This window comes from Trichomycterus rosablanca, chromosome 1 (assembly GCF_030014385.1).
Source record: "Trichomycterus rosablanca isolate fTriRos1 chromosome 1, fTriRos1.hap1, whole genome shotgun sequence".
Classification (NCBI taxonomy): domain Eukaryota; kingdom Metazoa; phylum Chordata; class Actinopteri; order Siluriformes; family Trichomycteridae; genus Trichomycterus; species Trichomycterus rosablanca.
This window is the reverse complement of record NC_085988.1, coordinates 61,962,794-61,983,321: the sequence shown is the minus strand read 5'-3', so window position 1 is coordinate 61,983,321 and position 20,528 is coordinate 61,962,794.

The window sequence follows — 20,528 nt, the reverse complement described above, 5'->3', positions numbered from 1 at the left end:
GTGGATCATTCTCAGCACTGCAGTGACACTGACATGGTGGTCGTGTGTTAATGTGTGTTGTGCTGGTTTGAGTGGATTAGACACAGCAATGCTGCTGGAGTTTTTAAACACCTCACTGTCACTTCTGGACTGAGAATAGTCCACCAACCAAAAATATCTAGCCAACAGCGCCCCATAGGCAGCATCCTGTGACCACTGATGAAGGTCTAAATGATGACCAACTCAAACAGCAGCAATAGATGAGCGATCGTCTCTGACTTTACATCTACAAGGTGGACTAACTAGGTAGGAGTGTCTAATAGAGTGGACAGTGAATGGACATGGTATTTAAAAACTCCATCAGCGCTGCTGTGTCTGATCCACTCATACCAGCACAACACACACTAACACACCACCACCATGTCAGTGTCACTGCAGTGCTGAGAATCATCCACCACCTAAATAATACCTACTCTGTAGTGGTCCTGTGGGGGTCCTGATCATTGAAGACCAGGGTGAAAACAGGCTAAAAAAGTATGTAGAGAAGATGGACTACAGTCAGTAATTGTAGAACTACAAAGTGCTTCTATATGGTAAGTGGAGCTGATAAAATAGACAGTGAGTGTAGAAACAAGGCGGTGGTTTTAATGTTATGGCTGATCGGTGTAGATACATATATACAGTGTATCACAAAAGTGAGTACACCCCTCACATTTCTGCAGATATTTAAGTATATCTTTTCATGGGACAACACTGACAAAATGACACTTTGACACAATGAAAAGTAGTCTGTGTGCAGCTTATATAACAGTGTAAATTTATTCTTCCCTCAAAATAACTCAATATACAGCCATTAATGTCTAAACCACCGGCAACAAAAGTGAGTACACCCCTTAGTGAAAGTTCCTGAAGTGTCAATATTTTGTGTGGCCACCATTATTTCCCAGAACTGCCTTAACTCTCCTGGGCATGGAGTTTACCAGAGCTTCACAGGTTGCCACTGGAATGCTTTTCCACTCCTCCATGACGACATCACGGAGCTGGCGGATATTCGAGACTTTGCGCTCCTCCACCTTCCGCTTGAGGATGCCCCAAAGATGTTCTATTGGGTTTAGGTCTGGAGACATGCTTGGCTAGTCCATCACCTTTACCTTCAGCCTCTTCAATAAAGCAGTGGTCGTCTTAGAGGTGTGTTTGGGGTCATTATCATGCTGGAACACTGCCCTGCGACCCAGTTTCCGGAGGGAGGGGATCATGCTCTGCTTCAGTATTTCACAGTACATATTGGAGTTCATGTGTCCCTCAATGAAATGTAACTCCCCAACACCTGCTGCACCCATGCAGCCCCAGACCATGGCATTCCCACCACCATGCTTGACTGTAGGCATGACACACTTATCTTTGTACTCCTCACCTGATTGCCGCCACACATGCTTGAGACCATCTGAACCAAACAAATTAATCTTGGTCTCATCAGACCATAGGACATGGTTCCAGTAATCCATGTCCTTTGTTGACATGTCTTCAGCAAACTGTTTGCAGGCTTTCTTGTGTAGAGACTTCAGAAGAGGCTTCCTTCTGGGGTGACAGCCATGCAGACCAATTTGATGTAGTGTGCGGCGTATGGTCTGAGCACTGACAGGCTGACCCCCCACCTTTTCAATCTCTGCAGCAATGCTGACAGCACTCCTGCGCCTATCTTTCAAAGACAGCAGTTGGATGTGATGCTGAGCACGTGCACTCAGCTTCTTTGGACGACCAACGCGAGGTCTGTTCTGAGTGGACCCTGCTCTTTTAAAACGCTGGATGATCTTGGCCACTGTGCTGCAGCTCAGTTTCAGGGTGTTGGCAATCTTCTTGTAGCCTTGGCCATCTTCATGTAGCGCAACAATTCGTCTTTTAAGATCCTCAGAGAGTTCTTTGCCATGAGGTGCCATGTTGGAACTTTCAGTGACCAGTATGAGAGAGTGTGAGAGCTGTATTACTAAATTGAACACACCTGCTCCCTATGCACACCTGAGACCTAGTAACACTAACAAATCACATGACATTTTGGAGGGAAAATGACAAGCAGTGCTCAATTTGGACATTTAGGGGTGTAGTCTCTTAGGGGTGTACTCACTTTTGTTGCCGGTGGTTTAGACATTAATGGCTGTATATTGAGTTATTTTGAGGGAAGAATAAATTTACACTGTTATATAAGCTGCACACAGACTACTTTTCATTGTGTCAAAGTGTCATTTTGTCAGTGTTGTTCCATGAAAAGACATACTTAAATATCTGCAGAAATGTGAGGGGTGTACTCACTTTTGTGATACACTGTATAACAAGTTAAGTAAATAAAGAAGTTGTAAAATCGATGGTCAAAAGGTGATAATTTTTAAAAACAGCAATCAGTTGTAAAATACATATGTAAATAAATAACATTACAGATGTAATAGTTAATGTAATACTTCTATATTGGATTTTATATTAAGTAATGAATTCACATTCATTCAAAACCTAAAAGAATTACTAGTGTAGTACACTTGTAGACAAGTCTGTTGTTAAATGAATAATTTGTAATGCTGAATTTGTTAAATTTAAGAGCTCTTTCTCGCTCTATTTTCCTCTCACAGCTTTTTCCAGTACTGCTTTGATTTCCTGGTTGTTTTCTCTGCCTCTAATTTTGGAATTCTGCTCTAGTAGGATTGTTAAGGCTGTTTATTTGTTTTTTTTGCCATGGAAAGGTTTGCCTTTTCGTGTCCGTTTCCTGTCGCACAAGCAGAAGTGCTCCTAAGGTCAACCACTTCTTGTAAATACATCAAAAAGACCGACCAGATGTTTCAAATTCCCTGAAAGATCGCCAAAGACTTCTAGAGAGAAGGCTTACTGACGGTATGCTTTGGATCAAGTGAAAACATTATTTAGCTGGAGGTGTGGAGGTGGAGGAAAGGAGATGCAGGATTTGTACAGCTCTTGGTGAAATCTGGTATGCGTGTGCAGGAGTGGACAATTATAAATTCATTAAGTAGCCCAGCGGGCAGGTAAATGCTCTACTGTCTTTGCCCAAATGGATTGACTGGAGCAAATATTTACACAATCCACCTAAATTAAAAGAATATTAACACTAGTTAAGGAGTGTCACAGTGGGTAGCACTGTTACCTCACAACAAGAAGGTCCCGGGTTTGAATTCCAGTTGGAGTGGTCTGGGTCCTTTTTGTGTGGAGTTTGCATGTTCTCCCTGAATCTGTGTGGGTTTCTTCTGGGTGCTCTGGCTTCCTCCCACAGTCCAAAGACATGCAGTCAGGTTAACTGGAGCTGCTACTAAAGCCCCACTACGTATAAGTGTGTGTGAATGTGTATATGTGTGTTTGCCTTATAATGGACTGGCAACCTGTCCAGGGTGTTTCCTTTATTTCTCCTAGTGAATTGCCCCCACCGCGACCCTAAGTACAATTCTTCTTTGCTTAATATATAGGACATTCAACAACATTACTGCAAAGCATCTTTATAGAAATACAGCCCAGAAATGAGTCAGAGGTGATTATTGCAAGACAAAAATACTTGCTTAACACAGGAACACATCCTTATCTATATGACAACAAAAAGATGATTTAAGTAATAGTTCACAGATATTACCATGGTAAACGTTTGTTAGATAAAGTTAAAAAAGCCAAGTTTTATTACAAGTTCAGAATCCAAAAGTAGCTTTTCCTTGACAAGATTTTGGCTCATGATTTTTAATCCGCAAATGGCGGGGCAGTAGATGATCCTGTGTTCCAACCATTTTTTTGTAGATGGAGGTGTCAGCCATATATATATACTCAAAATACAGTGCTTCAGAACTACAGCAGACACATGAGAAACTGGCAGCAGATGACTACCTGCAGTACAGCTAACTTAGATTTAGACAAATACAACTCAGAGCTTTATTGCACACTGCAAGCAATTATTTGTTTGTTTGTTTATTAGGATTTTAATGTCATGTTTTACACTTTGGTTACATTCATGACAGAATTGGTAGAATTACAGTTCATTATAATACCTAATATAAAAATGTACATAAAAAAATTTATTCAATGACCTATTTTCCAAAAAGGCCTGTCATTAATTAGAATCTGCTAAAACACTAATAACACTATCCATAATAAGTGAGCTTTTATATTGCTATATTAATATATGAAGCAATTAATAGCTGCCATGCAAGCTTGAAGTTCTTACACCTGTTGTTGATGAGTCTCTGTATAAGCATTTAACATTGTTTAATTACATTTCTTTGAAATTGACAGTCCTTTGAAATTGCAAGTCTTGGGGCTATACAGGCAAAATCATTCACTGTTAAAGTACGTCCAAATGGCACCATGTCAAAGAAGTTGGATAAATGGGAACTTGGAAAATGGATCATAATCATAGACTTATTCATGCCAAATAATGGTTTGTTAGGCAGAAAAGCCAATAAAGTAGCAGGGTTGATGGGTGGCTGAAAATAATGGTAGTGACATCAAACAAGACGTCAGAAAAAAAAAACCAATACTGAGTCACTGAGTGTCTGCAGTGTTGAATAATAAACTGATAACCAGGACACATAATCTGCCTGACCATGACGAGCGTTAAATGGAGAGACAGAAAAAAACATCATCTGTGGACTATCTACAAGCTTCTCACTCTAGTGTACAATTAAAAATAATAAATAGGATAATGAAAAGTTTGGAGTGAAAAAATACCTAAATTGTCATACCTTTCATATTGAAAAAAACCTGGAACTACTCTCCGGTCAAATCAGGTACATTAAAGGAACTGAATACAGTAGACCCATGACTTATGAATTTTATTGGTTCTGAAGGGCTGTTCTTAAGTCAAAATGTTTGTTAGTTAAACCTATTTTTCCCATAAGAAATAATGTAAATTTTTACATTTATTAGCTACGAATTAATTCCCAAACCACCCCCTTACCTAACATTTCTAATGTCTTAAATGGTCTTTTTTTTGTTATAAATTCAAGTATATTTTCTCTAAATCTTAAATTATAGAATAGACATTCCTGTAATAAACAATAATAAACAACAATACACAGTAGTACTGTACATAAAACAACACACATCACATTTCAGAACAGTACGTGTGCTGTACCATACACAACAATAAATTTCCTTCTCTTTTTTAATAAAATGTATCTACCAGAAACAACAATAACTCATATTTCTCTATTATTTCCTAAATTTATTTCAATAGTGTTGTATCTTGTAGGTGTAATTGCACGAAAGAAAGAATACTTCACTCAGGCGATTTCCTTCTTCTCTCTCACTCACTGTCCCCTCTGTCTGATACACAGTGACAGCTACTGGCAGGAGTAATTATACAACAACAAATAGTTGTTAAATGCCAGAGCTTTTGGAAAAAGCCACTGTTTACCACCTAAGCTATTTCCAAGGAATGCAAGCCTGTGATGTCATGATTTCTGTTTCAAGGCTACTCCAGCCTCATTCATCCAGGAACTGTCACATTATCATAAACAATGAACTAGACCACCTGCTGAGCTGATGTGGCAGCCTATTTTACAAGTTGTCTTTAAATATCTAATGTAAAGGAGAAGAAGCATGCAATTAGGTTTTTGTGCTTTGCTAATCTGAAATGTTATGAATAATCAATTAGTTAATTGCAGATTTAATGGAAACATTGCCTCCAAGCAGCTGGAAAGTAAAATGGTGTTTTCATCTGCTTCATAGATTAGCAAGAGTTATTCTACTGTAGTGAGGAACAGTTCATGTTTGCTTGGTACAGAATTACTGCAGACTTACCTCAACTCAGGATTCTTAACGTAGTGCTGAGGTCTCTGCCCATAATGTTGCTAAAAATCCACAAACATGTCTAGAGGATGCTGGTGCCTGTAAGTCATTTTTGAATCTTTGGGTTTGAAGGTTATAGTCAGGCTTGTAGTTAATAGGCAGTGGTAGCTCTGTGGTTAGGGTACTGAAATAGTGATTAGAAGGTTGCTGGTTTAAGCCCCACCACCAGCAGGTTGCGTATACAATTGTATAAAATTGTCATTTTGGATAAAAGTGACTTATAAATGTGATGACAAATTTTACAAGTGACATTGCAGATCCCCAAACTTTTACAAACATATTGTTTCTGGTCATTTTTAAACTCAGTCACCCCTTACAGAACAGTAAACTCATTATTTACACAAGATCAAGATCCACACCCTTTCAGTTGAGGAAAAAAGATGTTGTGTTGTTATAAATCTCTGCCATTCTGTAATAAAACATAGCAGGGCAAGTGAGCCTGGAAAATATAGCTAGTAATCTGTTAGGGTGCTTGTTGTATAAACGTACAACCCCAAATCAGAAAAAGTTGAGACAGTATGGAAAATGCAAATAATAAAAAAAAAAACACAGAATTTCTTACATTTACTTTGACTTTTATTTCATTGCAGACAGGATGAACCTGATATATTTCATGTTTGTTTGTTCAACTTCATTTCATTTATTAATAAACATCCATTCCAGCATTTCAGGTCTGCAACACATTCCAAAAAAATTTGGCACAGTAAAGCATTTACCACTTTGTGTTGCCATTCCTTTTCACCACACTTAAAAGACGTTTTGGCACTGAGGATACCAAGTGATTTAGTGTTTCAGCTTTTATTTTGTCCTATTCTTCCTGCAAACACGTCTTAAGATGTGCAACAGTACGGGGTCGTCGCTGTCACATTTTTCGGTTTAAAATTCTCCACACATTCTCTATTGGGGACAGATCAGGACTGCAGGCAGGCCAGTCCAGTACCCGTACCCTCTTCTTCCGCAGCCATGCCTTTGTAATGTGTGCAGCATGTGGTTTTGCATCATCTTGTAGAAAAATGCATGGATGTCCCTGGAAAAGTTGGTGTCTTGAAGGCAGCATATGTTGCTCTAAGATCTCAATGTACTTTTCAGCATTAATGCTGCCATCACAGAAGTGTAAATGACCTTTGCCAAGGGCACTGACACAGCCCCATACCATGACAGACCCTGGCTTTTGGACTTGTTGCTGTTAACAGTCTGGATGGTCCTTTTTGTCTTTGGTCCGGAGCACACGGCGTCCATTTTTTCCAAAAAAGACCTGGAATGCTGATTCATCTGACCACAATACACATTTCCACTGTATGATTGTCCATCCTAGATGCCTCCGAGCCCAGAGAAGTCGACGCCGCTTCTGGACATGGTTAACACAAGGCTTCTTTTTTTTGCACAGTAAAGTTTTAAGTGGTATTTGTGCATGTAACTCTGTATTGTAGTGCTTGACAAAGGTTTGCCAAAGTAATCCCTCACCCATGTGGTTATATCAGCTATTGTTGAGTGGCGGTTCTTGATGCAGTGCTGTCTGAGGGATCGAAGATCACGGGCATTGAGCTTAAGCTTGCACCCTTGGCCTTTACACACACTGAAATTCCTCCCAATTCCTTGAATCCTTTAATGCTATTCTGCACTGTAGGGGGAGAAATATGCAAATCCCTTCCCATCTTTCTTTGAGGTACATTGGTTTTAAACATTTCAATCATTTTCTTACACATTTGTTGACAAACTGGAGATCCTCTGATCATCTTTGCTCATCAAAGACTCAGCCTTTCCTGGATGCTGCTTTTGTACCAAACCATGATTACAATCACCTGTTTGGAATCGCATCATTATTTAGTTTTTTCACCTCATTACTATCCCTAATCCCTAAATTGCACCCGTCCCAATAAATGAAATGAAGTTGAGCAGATGAAACATGAAATATTTCGGGTTCGAACTGTCTGCAATCAAATAAAAGTCAAAGTAAACGTAAGGAACACTGCATTTTTATTTTATTTGCATGTTGCATATTGTCCCAACTTTTTCTGATTTGGGGTTGTACATTATCTTTATAATACCACAAAAGTGATTGAAAAGGTTGATAATAAAAATGATGTCTCTTGGTTTACAGCTCAGTTTTGATTTAAAGTAAAGCACCGCAGGGACAGGACTTGTTACATGCATGTCATTTGTGCACTCATACGTTTCATTTTCATTTAGCAGGCTGACAGATTCATTTTCAAAAACACTGCTGTAGGAGAACTATTAGACTTAGATATACCTGCTTAAGGCATCTGTTCTGGACATGTAGCCTGTGGTTTGCTTTTACTAGTTCTATTTGTAATAGTGAGTTTGTTTTTATTTTATTCTGTTATTTGTTTTATTCAAATCATTAAATTCAGGTGTTCCAATCACTTCCATGGCCACAGGTGTATAAAACCAAGCTTCATGTGGCCTTCAGATTAGCTCAAGAACAGTGTGTAGGGAGCTTCATGGAATGGGTTTCCATGGCTGAGCAGCTGCATCCAAGCCTTACATCACCAAGCGCAATGCAAAGCGTCGGATGCAGTGGTGTAAAGCACGCCGCCACTGGACTCTGGAGTGACGAACCATGCTTTTCCGTCTGGCAATCTGATGGCCACTTATGTGCCAGGTGTAAAGTTTGGTGAGGGGGGGATTATGGTGTGGGTTGTTTGTCAGGAGTTGGGCTCGACCCTTTAGTTCCAGTGAAAGGAACTCTTGATGCTTCAGCATACCAAGAGATCTTGGACAATTTCATGCTCTTTGTGGGAACAGTTTGGGGTTGGCCCCTTCCTGTTTCAACATGACTGCGCACCAGTACACAAAGCAAGAATGGGATGTCACTTAAGTTCATATGCGTGTGAAGGCAGACGAGCGAATACTTTTGGCAATATGGTGTATTTTGCTCCGGTCATTTCAGATGAGTCATTGTGTATCACTGGAAACAGTGTTATATCATGCTTAAAGAGTTCTGTCTGTGTGTGTGTGTGTGTGTGTGTGTGTGTGTGTGTGTGTGTGTGTGTGCTTTATAAAAACACAGATAATGTACAGAGGCAATGGCTGAGTGGTGCTGGATTTTATTAAGCATAACCTGCTAACCCGGCTGCTTTGCCGTAAACCTTTAGTCATGCCTGCTTCACTGGAGCCTATGTGTTTAATGACTTCTCACATTACCATCATTTACAGTAATAACAGAATGCATAGGGATCATGGTGGTGTGGTAGAAAGGAAAAACAGGCTCAGTACTGCTGTGCGTCACACTCTCATATCTCACTGTCAGCTAAAGGCTAATGAGTTCCTTGTTAAATAATAATTGAAAAATCCAGTTCACTTCACCTTCTTTATTTTATTGGTGTAAAAGATTTAGCTTTGCAGCTCGGTGGCATTTTTATGTCAGGATGTTTTTCTGAAATGAGGTGTGATTCATTGTTTTGTGCTACTGTGTGTGGGGGAGCAATAAGCGGCATTATAAAAAGGTAAGTGTTCAGGGTAAGACCAGAATTCGGTGGCTAATGTAATTTATTCAGCCACACAGAACAATCGGATGACTCACTTTTTCTTACTGCAGTAGGAAAACTACCTTGCAGGTGGGTAATTGGCTTTGTAGCAGTAAGTTTGTGGGTTTCTGTGTTTAACTCAACTACCTGTAGTGTTGAGTAACTAATGCTTCCTATTCTCTGGTAAGCACATCCTTTTTACCCTGATTTGTCTTTTATATGGAAATTTGTTTGTTTGTTTGTTTGTTTATTAGGATTTTACCGTCATGTTTTAATATTTGGTTACATTCATGACAGGAACGGTAGTCACTCATTACTTAAGGTTCATCAGTTCACAAGGTTATATCAAACACAATCCTGGACAATCTGGTATCTCCAATTCACCTCACTTGCATGTCTTTGGACTGTGGGAGGAAACCAGAGCTCCCGGAGGAAACCCACACAGACACGAAGAGAACATGCAAACTCCACACAGAAAGGAGCCGGACCTCCCCACCTGGGGATCGAACACAGGACCTTCTTGCTGTGAGGCGACAGTGCTACCCACCGAGCCGCCAACATAGACTATTTAATAATACTCTCTATTAATATATGTCCTTCTTTTTATTTAACATCTATCTGTTTCAAATAGAGAACACCTCTCTAGCACAATAAGCATCTGACTACTACTGTACAGATCCTGAAACTTAAGTCTTCTACCCAGTTAATGTCTCTTGAAGAGGAGCTGTCACATTTGCCAGTTTTTATTTTGAAGAGACTGTTGGGGTAAGCTAGAGTTTTAATGATGATGATGATGCTGATGATGGCATCCCCTCATCATCCGAGGATAGATCTCCAGTGCGATGCTTGGTTCTCCGTCAGTGTTTGGCTCTCTGATGGCTGGTGAGGCCAGTTCTTGAGGCGCAAACATTGTTGTACATCCCAGTTGATGTTGAGGATGGCTCGCAGCTTCTGTTGGTGGAACTGCTCCAGCTTCTTCCGATCTGCTTGGTAGAGGGTCCAGGTTTCACATCCATACAGAAAGAGTGGGTGCGATGACGCCATTGTAGACCATAAGTTTTGTTCGATGGGTCAGATCCTTGTTACGGAAGACACGGCTGGTGATAATGTGACGGCATAAACATTAATTAATGGAACAGGCCATAACCTTTTACTTAGTTTGTTTATTTGTTTTATATTTCAAAATGGGGTGTGTGCTAGTCTGTTGTCCTCAGTCAGCATGGATGTTGTGCATGAATGAGGCAGTGTTTGTTAATACAGTAGTGGGAAATCGGACATCTCTGAATTATTATTATTATTATTATTATTATTATTATTATTATTAAAATTACCAGACATTTGACCAGAATATTTGGTTGTTGGACAATTGACCGTAACATTATTTTACCACAACCATTGGGCGGCACGGTGGCTGAGTGGGTAGCACTGTCGCCTCACAGCAAGAAGGTCCTGGGTTGTAGTCAGGTGAATTGGAGATGCTAAATTGTCCATGACTGTGTTTAATATAACCTTGTGAACTGATGAACCTTGTGTGATGAGTAACTACCGTTCCTGTCATGAATGTAACCAAAGTGTAAAACATGACGTTAAAATCCTAATAAATAAACCACAACCATTTTTTTTTCTAAAACCTGTTCCTCCAGCTTCTGAGCCACCTGAAAACTGATTTCAGCAAAATGATGAAACGTTTCATTTAAATTACCAAACTAAATCATTTATAGATCCCTGGTGCCTGTCATTTCAGTAAGTAGGCCATGTTCTAGCGTCCAACATTTTCAGTGTAAAAGCACAAAGAAAACCAGGCAAGATCCTCTGAGTGCCTCGTCATTCTAGCACTTGTTCTGAGAAATGGAAAATTGTGCTTACTCAGACGTTGGCTTTTGTACAGTTTGCTGATTACAGTCTGGATGGTCCTTTTCATCTTTGGAACGTTTGTTTTCCTGAAAATAAGCTTAGATGTTTTCACTTTCCATTGTATTTTAGTCTACCTGACATGAGAACTCAAAAGAATTTATGCATAGAATTGAAACTGTTTTTTCCTTGAGTTGCAGGTTGCATTTCTTGATGCAGTGGTGACGACTCCTGATCACACGGGCCTTTGTCGGATTCTCATGCAACACCAGCTGAGGGCTTGAACGTCATGCTGATTCAACAATGGTATCTAAGCTTGCCCTACATGGATTGAGATTTGGATTCCCTGATTCTTTTCACAATGTTAAGTACAGTAGATGGTGAAAGATCACAAAGCGGTAAGGCCACAACTCATCTTTGCTTGCAAAGACTGAGCATTTAGTGGGTTCTCCCTGTACACCTAGTACATACCCTGTGTTACCCTCACCTGGTACTAACTCACCTGCTTATTGTGGAATGTTTTAAAATAGTGTATCAAATTTTCAATCTTATTTTGCCCCATGCCAACTTTTTTTTCTGGCAGGCATCAAATTTGAAATTTGCATATATTTACAAAATACAGTGAAGTTAGTCAGTCAAAACGTTAACCATTATTCCTTTCTACGTTTGGCTGCTCCTGTATTTAAGGATTGGCACAGTGGATTGTCCTGGTGTGCATACCTGATTTGGCTCAGTTTTTACTCTAGATGCCCTTCCTGACACAGCCCTCCTTAGTTTCATTTGGGTTGGGACTGGCACTAAGGGTGAACTACAAGTGTACCTCCCAATGGCTAGGCTGTTGGCCCCATCCTTAGACATAGCCAATAATGTCTGTGTAGATGCCCATCCGGCTGATAGCACCACTGAGATTTGGACCCTGTATCTCAGCAGTAGTACTCAGAGAGCGAGTGTGTTTTACCACTGTGTTTTTAATTGACTTTCAGGTTTTTAATAAATAATAGATATTGAGTTTATTAACTTTTAATAACATCATGTTGGATGAGAAGGCCTAGTTTGCAATCAGCATTCCAATTCTTCCTCAAGGTGTGGGGTTGAGGTCATAGCTCTGTGTAGGTTGTTGACACCAGACTTGTCAAATCATGTCTCTATGCACCTTGTGCTCTGCACAGAGGCATAGACATGCTGGAGAAAAAGGGTCATTCCCAAACTGTTACCTTAAAGTTGAAAGCATATCATTTATTTATATAATTGATTACACTTGCTAGAATGTGTGTGACTGAAACACCTAAACTTAATAATTAGGAGGGGCGTCCACATACTTATCATCTTTTTATAAATGTTACCCCCTTTTTCTCACAATTTAGTGTAGCCAATCCACTGCTGGGGACCCCAACGGCGTCCAAAGAGGGTGTATATTCGCCTGACATATACTCTGTTCGACATCTGCACAGTCCACCAATCCCCTTTTATTTACTCATACCTCAGTGGATTTGCATGTGGATTGTGCCTGCTAAAGGGTGCCTAGCCAACTGTTAGCAGAGCCGAGATTTGAAGGGTGCTCAGAATTTCGGCTCTGGTGTGCAACGCAGCACTTCCCAACCTTTTTTGCACCACAGACCAGTTTCATATAAAATATAGTTCCACTGACCGGCGGAGGTGGACGGACTTAAAATAGAATCTCTGCAACGAGACACTGCTTCCACATGGGGGTGATATGAGATGATAAACACCCATGAGTTGGAAATAAAAGCAGTGTTTGCATGGCTGATGTAGCGATCTCTAAGTATTTATTCTTTCTGTGTGGCCTGGTAATAAATGACCCATGGACCAGTACCGGTCCCCGGCCCGGTGGTTGGGGACCTCTGTGCTAGCGGATTATCCCTCTGCGCCACCTGGGTGCCCCTTGCCCACATACTTTTAAGCATATTGTGTATACTGTAATATCCTTCAAGGAGGATGTTATTAGTCACTGACTCCTATGTCAGCGCCTATGCCCATGGGCCCATGTGGGTATCATCTGGCCATGCATGCACATTGTCATAGTGTAACATGTTTTTACACTAATGGAAAGGTCCGACATTAACCTTAGTCAAGTATAAACTCAAACAAATGTCCATTCACAATGCTACAGAGCTTAGAGATGACCAGCTGTTCATGTTATACAACCATGAATGTATATATTTGTTTAAAAAGCATTTCATTTTTGCGCCCAGACATTCCGCTAGCACACCAGCACAGAGATTCTGAACTCCTCGGTTCGAAACTCGGCATTGCCACCGGTCGGCAGGGCGCCATCTGGCGGGCATAATTGGCAGTGCCTGCAGCAGATACTAATTGGCCAGACTGTGTGGGTGGGTGGGTGGGTGTTCATACGCTGTGTAAGGACCCTGATTGGTGGAAGAGATGCCTGTGCAGAGTGCAGGGGTGAGAAGAGGAGGGTGTACAGCGACGTGCTCTCCTCAGATGCAATCGGGTATCCCTCAGCAGCGGAAGACTGAAAAATTGAGTGCGCTAAATCGGGAGGAAAACGGGGAGAAAATGCATTAAAAAAGCATTTTATTTTTAATATTTTACCCTTTTTGTTATTTAATAACCTGGTTTTGGAGGATTTCTGTAAACAAGCATGATGGCTTATCATGTAAAAAATGATACAGACACTGGAATCTGGTCGGTCAAGTCACAGTTAAGAGGTTGTGATCTGCCTGGTGCTGACCAGTGTTGAGGTAAGTACTCAAACATGTTTGCATTTTAAATAATGCCATTGTGTAAAGAATCTGTGGTGCATATTTTCCGACTCCAGCACTCTAACAGATGTTGACGTCAACCTCCCCCGACTGTAACTCATGCAGCAAATCATCAGAGCGATGATAAGCTTGGACGCAGATAAACCCACCGCTGGCGGAGGGTGCCCGTCGGCTAATCAAGCATATTAAAGATAAAGCGCCTCTGCATCATTGTTACTGAACTGACCCGTCATTCCGTCGGAAACTAAAACCTGTTTGGTGGTTGTAAGCACCGACGGGCTTGCTGCCATGGTCACTGGGATGGAGACATTTGTTTTATCAGATACAGCCATTTCCTGTTAAATTGAGCCACCTGCTATCTTAACCTTTCTCCCTTTCCTGTTGTGCTCCTTTTCAAGCTGGACGCTTGAACAATACAGCACGACTGGTGACGAGTCTTGTTCCGGATGCTGGTTTCACATGGTGGTTTAGATGTGTTCTACCCAGTGTCTAGCACCATATGAAATCAGTGTTCCTGAAGAAGAATGACAGCCAGCTTACAGCTGTGGAGCAGCAAAGAGAGACGGAAGAAACTGAGCAACACGACTGACCACATGGGCTGTGAGAACAGAGTACACTATTGTTTAAATTATGACCTACTGTACATATAGGGTCTGTTTGAAAATCTAGTGAGCTGCCTTGCTGCCTACTGGCTAACTAGGCAGCTGCCTAAGTAGAGATAATTTTAATAAGACATCGAACCTATAAGGCAGGTTATTCAGACTCACTACACAACAGCGATTATGTCATCGTGGTTTTGCTTACTAAGCTACAGTGTATCACAAAAGTGAGTACACCCCTCACATTTCTGCAGATATTTAAGTATATCTTTTCATGGGACAACACTGACAAAATGACACTTTGACACAATGAAAAGTAGTCTGTGTGCAGCTTATATAACAGTGTAAATTTATTCTTCCCTCAAAATAACTCAATATACAGCCAATAATGTCTAAACCACCGGCAACAAAAGTGAGTACACCCCTTAGTGAAAGTTCCTGAAGTGTCAATATTTTGTGTGGCCACAATTATTTCCCAGAACTGCCTTAACTCTCCTGGGCATGGAGTTTACCAGAGCTTCACAGGTTGCCACTGGAATGCTTTTCCACTCCTCCATGACGACATCACGGAGCTGGCGGATATTCGAGACTTTGCGCTCCTCCACCTTCCGCTTGAGGATGCCCCAAAGATGTTCTATTGGGTTTAGGTCTGGAGACATGCTTGGCCAGTCCATCATCTTTACCCTCAGCCTCTTCAATAAAGCAGTGGTCGTCTTAGAGGTGTGTTTGGGGTCATTATCATGCTGGAACACTGCCCTGCGACCCAGTTTCCGGAGGGAGGGGATCATGCTCTGCTTCAGTATTTCACAGTACATATTGGAGTTCATGTGTCTCTCAATGAAATGTAACTCCCCAACACCTGCTGCACTCATGCAGCCCCAGACCATGGCATTCCCACCACCATGCTTGACTGTAGGCATGACACACTTATCTTTGTACTCCTCACCTGATTGCCGCCACACATGCTTGAGACCATCTGAACCAAACAAATTAATCTTGGTCTCATCAGACCATAGGACATGGTTCCAGTAATCCATGTCCTTTGTTGACATGTCTTCAGCAAACTGTTTGCGGGCTTTCTTGTGTAGAGACTTCAGAAGAGGCTTCCTTCTGGGGTGACAGCCATGCAGACCAATTTGATGTAGTGTGCGGCGTATGGTCTGAGCACTGACAGGCTGACCCCCCACCTTTTCAATCTCTGCAGCAATGCTGACAGCACTCCTGCGCCTATCTTTCAAAGACAGCAGTTGGATGTGACGCTGAGCACGTGCACTCAGCTTCTTTGGACGACCAACGCGAGGTCTGTGCTGAGTGGACCCTGCTCTTTTAAAACGCTGGATGATCTTGGCCACTGTGCTGCAGCTCAGTTTCAGGGTGTTGGCAATCTTCTTGTAGCCTTGGCCATCTTCATGTAGCGCAACAATTCGTCTTTTAAGATCCTCAGAGAGTTCTTTGCCATGAGGTGCCATGTTGGAACTTTCAGTGACCAGTATGAGAGAGTGTGAGAGCTGTACTACTAAATTGAACACACCTGCTCCCTATGCACACCTGAGACCTAGTAACACTAACAAATCACATGACATTTTGGAGGGAAAATGACAAGCAGTGCTCAATTTGGACATTTAGGGGTGTAGTCTCTTAGGGGTGTACTCACTTTTGTTGCCGGTGGTTTAGACATTAATGGCTGTATATTGAGTTATTTTGAGGGAAGAATAAATTTACACTGTTATATAAGCTGCACACAGACTACTTTTCATTGTGTCAAAGTGTCATTTTGTCAGTGTTGTCCCATGAAAAGATATACTTAAATATCTGCAGAAATGTGAGGGGTGTACTCACTTTTGTGATACACTGTAGCACAGTTTGCCTCAAGCCATTCAAACCAATGGGCTGAGGCCGCACAACCTTCTAGCATGCCAGCTAACATACCCGAAAACGGGAATGTTACTGTCACTGAAAAATCCGAATTTGCAAATAAATGACACTTGTGCACCTTTATGCAAATTAAAAATCAATGAGAATTCATTTACATTTGAAAAGAACTTTGTTGCTCCGCATTCGTCCGCCATATTTGTAATTTTTTTGTGAGAAAAGTTGTGCCGCACTGAATGCTGGTTTACCTTCACTGCTAAGGAAGCATCGGATGCTCCCTCATTATTCAGTCAGTTTGTAGCTTTGAAATACTTTGATCAGCCATAACATTAAAACCTCCTCCTTGTTTCTACACACATTGTCTATTTTATCTTCTCCACTTGCCATATAGAATCACTTTGTAGTTCTACAATTACTGACTGTAGTCCATCTGATTCTCTGCATGCTTAGTTAGCCCCCTTTCATGCTGTTCTTCAATAGTCAGGACTCTCCCAGGACCACCACAGAGCAGGTATTATTTGGGCGGTGGATCATTCTCAGCACTGCAGTGACACTGACATGGTGGTGGTGTGTTAGTGTGTGTTGTGCTGGTATGAGTGGATCAGACACAGCAATGCTGATGGAGTTTTTAAACACCTCACTGTCACTGCTGGACTGAGAATAGTCCACTAACCAAAAATATCCAGCCAACAGCACCCCGTGGGCAGCGTCCTGTGACCACTGATGAAGTTCTAGAAGATGACCAACTCAAACAGCAGCAATAGATGGGCGATCGTCTCTGACTTTACACCTACAAGTGGGACCAACTAGGTACGAGTGTCTAAAAGAGTGGACACAGTATTTAAAAACTCCAGTAGCGCTGCTGTGTCTGATCCTCTCACACAACACACACTAACACACCACCACCATGTCAGTGTCACTGCAGTGCTGAGAATGATCCACCACCCAAATAATACCTGTTCTGTGGTGGTACTGTGGGGGTCCTGACCATTAAAGAACAGCATGAAAGGGGGGTAACAAAGCATGCAGAGAAACAGATGGACTACAGTCAGTAATTGTAAAACTACAATGTGCTCCAATATGGTAAGTGGAGCTGATAAAATGGACAGTGAGTGCAGAAACAAATAGGTGGTTTTAATGTTATGGCTGATCAGTGTAAGGCACCATAGTAGGCAGCATTTTAAGGCATTTCAGAATTTGAACAATCTTCTTCTCCGGAGCACACTTAGGATGATGTAAAATTCTGTCTACGTAGAGAGCTCACTAGGTTTCAGACAGACTCATAAAATCAACCCCAAACATGTGTCTGTACTATGTCACCAGTGTAAACAGATGCTCAAAATATGTTACCAGCATAAACACGTTTGTATTGTTAGCATCCTGAACAAATAAGCAACACGACTGACCATATGGGCTATGAGAACAGAGTATAATATTGTTTAAATCAGGACCTACACATAAAAGTCAACCTAAACATGTGTCACTCTGTCACCAGTGTAAACAGATGTTCAAAATATGTTACCAGCATAAACATGTTTGTATTGTTAGCAAGCTGAACAAATACCAGTGCTTCACTGATGAGCCAAATCATTAGGACCACACACCTAATATGCTGACATCTGAAGCAGTCCTGTGGTTATCTGATACCCGGACATCACCAGCAGGTTCTTTAACTTCTGTAGTTTGTGAGGTGTATTGTCTTACAATGCATCCTGGAGCCATGTTCCATGTGTAAACGATGCACACTTGCTGTCTGTCCACAGGATCTTGGAGAAAACAGGATTTGTCTGACCATTTTACCATTGCTCTGATGTCCATTTGTGATGCATGTGTGCTTTTGACAATGGACAGGCACTCTGATCTTCGACCATGCAAATCTATACAAAGAACGGTTCGATGCACGGTTCATCAACGTTATTAAAAATATCTGCAATTTCAGCCACAGTAGCCCTTTTATTGGTATGTACCATTGGCGTCAATGAGTCTCGGCTTAGACTCTTTTGCTTCCAATGTAATCGTCCCTCCTTTTGAATCTTGCTCAACCCCTAACCCTTTACCCATACACACATAAAAACACATATACACACAAACGCACACAGTCGCTGACTGCAGCTTTTCACCTGACAGTGGTGGGGTCTCACAACGAGCCATATCACATATTGAGACAGGCTATGCCCTCCAGATCACCCATCAGTAACGCAGACACCTCAGCCAGACAGCGGCAGTGAATTAGACCTTTTCCTCTCCCTCAGTCACAGCTAACTGACTGCTGCACCACCCGAGTGCCCAGTAACTACTAATGTTTCAAATGTTTTTTGTGTCGAGATGGTTTGGGGCATCTATTTATTTGATAAGGTCTTTAAAACAGCTTATGCCAAGTTCAAAGTCAGGTCGCTGTACAGTTCACACTACACAACTTTCCAAGTCGTCAGGTCGCTGTACAGTTCACACTACACGACTGGATCTCTTGTAATCGGGAGTCTTTCAAGTCGGTGTGTTTCACACTACACGACTGATCAGCGATAGGGGGTTTCACACTACACCATCTATCACCAACTGGAATCGCAGGCGAGCTTCTCTGGTCTCCCAAACTACGTTTTGTCACGAAAACAAACGCTAGAAGTGATGAAAGGTTTAATGATACCACCTCCTAGAATGCACATCAACAAGTAGTGCACTGATGTGCAGCGTAAAAACAATGAGGAAAAATAAATGAATCTGAGTGGATTTTGCTTGGATTGTTCTGTAGTAAGTTGGAGGTTAATAAATATTTTTTGCAATGCAGCGTTGGTGTTGTGTAGAGAACGATAAGGTCAGAAATACTGTAAAACTTGTGTGTGTGCCAGTGTATTCTATATTAACTATATTAAGCCCCTGTACCACCTTTTACACTCCTCCCCTGCGTTTACCCTCACACCGTATCTTGTGTTCTCATTGGCTGTTCGACATAGCACTCATTGCCAGTCGGCCAACTTAGATCAGATATCTGACATGCTAGAAATCTTGATTCAGTCGGCGAGCCGCTCGGATCGAGTTGTTAAGTAGTTCACACATAGCGATCAAGAGCAGAGTTTCGATCGCCGAGCAAACGCCGAGTTGCTCCCGAGCCGGCAAATCTAGCGCCGACCAGCCGCAGAGCGAAAATCAGGGCAAAAATCGTGTAGTGTGAGCTAGAGGAATAGACAGGCTGTCAGATAGACTTGTTGCTTGCTGTGGTAGCATAAGGCATTAACTGGAGAAAGCATGAGGCCACCGATAGCATGAGGTCAACGGCTCAGGTTCCTTACATGATGACTTACATTCGTTTTTAAGCTCATGGATTATACAACATTATTCCCTAATAAAACCAGCCAAACTGTTGTTATCTGTGTGTAAAACTCAACTGTCAAAAGTATCTTTGATTTCCCTCAAGTTTACTGCATGGACAAGTGATGGGACACTTTGCTCTCATAGAAACATGGACCCAAGCTACTGCTGTCCACTCTCTCCCCACTAAAGGATGACTGATTTCCTCTGGTGCTTAGAGTTCGTCCATTCTTCTAGCACCATTTGAAATCGGTTATAATGCCTGGGGATCTATTCTTCAGTTTCCCATACAACCAAAGCAGTGGTGTCATTTTTCTGTGAATTGTTTCATCCAGTCTGCATGTTCTTGTTTATATCATGTTGGTAATAAATTAATTGTGTGTATTACTGCATTCTGCCATGTACTGTGTCATGAGCTCCTCAATCTAAATGTTTGATTTCTTTCTTAATACTGAAGGATTTCACCAGTCTGCAAACATAGTTCCCATCACTAACTGGGTGTGCAATTCAGCTAGAATCTGAGGGTGTCTACTTCGGCATTTCATATAAACAAACGATCTTACAAGTATTTGATGGGATTAAGGTCTGGTCATTCTATCACTCTTGCTGAACCAGTCATACACAGATGCTGATACAACATGATACATGTGTTACTGTAAAACCTGTAGTCTGCACGATGTCCTCTGTGTGGACATAAAGCCCGAAAGTCAACATGTCTACCCTGAATCAACATGTATATAAGGGAATTCTGGATGGCAACAGTGCCAAACATCGAATCTTAGTAAAAGAGCCCAGGAACATGAGCTTTTTGCTGCTTCTGGCAAACACATTTGGCATATTCTGAACAGAAAACTTAAGTG